Consider the following 2130-nt stretch of genomic DNA (forward strand, 5'->3'; position numbering starts at 1 on the left):
TCTTCATCTCTTCTCTGGCAAAATTAATTTTCTCTAAAAGCTGATACTCATCCCCATTAAAGTGTAACTGAGAGATAAGTATTAATGTGTGTCCTTTCCTAAAGGGCTTTTCTAGCATGTTGGCAGGGAACAAAGCCTTAAGCTTAAGAAAAGAATGTCTAAAGGTTGAGATTTCTGGGAGAAAATCACAGGGCATTTTGTAGCAAAGAATAAAGGCTTTTCAGAGTTCCCTAAATTATTAGGCTTTGTCACTTTGTTCTATCACCACCCCCACCAAAAAGAATATTTTTTGAGGGATAACCATCACCACATAGGCAGAGCAGGCTGTTTGCCAATGGAGCAATTCCAAGTTATGGAGAACAACTCCAAAGGACAGGGACTTTGCTGCTAGAAGAATGTTATTTGAGGTACAAGACTCTGTCTTAAACAAAGACACACAGCTATCACGTAATTGACAATGGCTGATGTGTGGTTTGAGTGTGAAGAATGAGAGGAAAGACGCATTTACGTATTTACTGTCTGCTGCCACTGATCTGGGAGGGAAGATGCTGCTGCCACTGATCTGGGAGGGAAGACGTGGTGACTTTCCCACCCTGGCTCATTGTGATCTGTCATCTCCAAACTTTCTGGGTTTTCACACTGAGCAGGTGAAGGAGAAAACAATCACTTTCTGAGGACATGGATAATGGGAATCCTTGATCAAGTCAACACACAAGGTTGTACCAGGAGCCTCCCCTGGTGTTGCTTCTCTTCAGTGTGTGACCCGTCCACTCTCTCTGACCCATAGTTAAATTGCTGAGACAGGCTTTTGGGTTAGAACCAGAAGTGCTCAGAGTTCAGTGGCACTGTGGACCAGATTTGCCATCACCTCCCTCCCAGTTTAAGTGGGGGCAATTGACGTCTAAGGAGACTTCCAGGGGTCTCAGACCACAACCAGCTGGTGAGTGTCCAATCCGAGGTCTTAGATGTGGTGAGCTGTATCCAACAAGAAGAATTCAGGCACCAGAAGTTACCAAGTCTATGAAGCTCCACCTGTTCATTTATTCCCTTCATATCGCTTCTGCCAGCCCTCCTAAAGACCTCATGCAGGGCAGTCAGCCCATGGGAAAGAGCCAAGAATTCCTTCATCTGGGGCTCAGACTCCACAACTCCAAGGACTTAATGCTGGAGATCATCTGCTTTTCAGAACTCATCAGTCAGTCTTTGGGAAGAACCTATGACTCAGTGGCACCATACAATTCAACCTGCACTCCTCCGCCCCTCTGCCCTCACATCCCCAGTTTCCAAATATGCACAGAGTTAATTCCCACTTCTGAAACATGTGATTATGCAGTTGTCTTTAAACTATACCACCGGAAGATGATTTAGTCCAATTCCATCAGAGAGCAGAGGGCAGACCAACAGCTGATTGATTGGGATGGTCTCAGAGTCAGAACTAGAATGCAGGGCAGGAGGTTTTGTTATGCAGTTGTCTTTAAACTATACCACCGGAAGATGATTTAGTCCAATTCCATCAGAGAGCTTAGGGCAGACCAACAGCTGATTGATTGGGATGGTCTCAGAGTCAGAACTAGAATGCAGGGCAGGAGGTTTTAGGGCCAAGAAGACATCAGCTCATTTAGTGCATTCATCTGAGAATCTGTTTCTAGTTCCTCCTCTGTTTACCTCACTATCAAATGAGATTATTTAGGATGATGTATATAAAAGTAGTTTGAAAATAATAATATGGAACATAATTGAAATAATAATATGGAAAACAATATGGACATAGTATGGAATATCTATTGTGCACTGGTCAAGTGTTTTACATGAATTATCAGATTGAATCCTTGAAGCTGAAGCTCAGAGAAGATCAGGAATTTGCCCAAAACACAGAGTCCTGTCTGATTCAGAAGCCCCTCTTTTGACACTGCAGCTATACATCCTCCAGCTATTTACTTGGAGTGTTCACCCTGATAGTTGATCTGATACCCTTCAGCTTTAGTTATAGCCTCTCTAGCTTAATATGTCTGAATGAATTTTTTAAAAAACCTTTACAGTATCCCCACACAAACTTCTTTAGATGTCTTCACACTCCAGAAAATCCAATTACCAAGAAGAAGTAAGTGATCCAATAACAATGTGGGTGGC

This window comes from Galeopterus variegatus, unplaced genomic scaffold, assembly GCF_000696425.1.
Source record: "Galeopterus variegatus unplaced genomic scaffold, G_variegatus-3.0.2 Scaffold4111, whole genome shotgun sequence".
Lineage (NCBI taxonomy): Eukaryota > Metazoa > Chordata > Mammalia > Dermoptera > Cynocephalidae > Galeopterus > Galeopterus variegatus.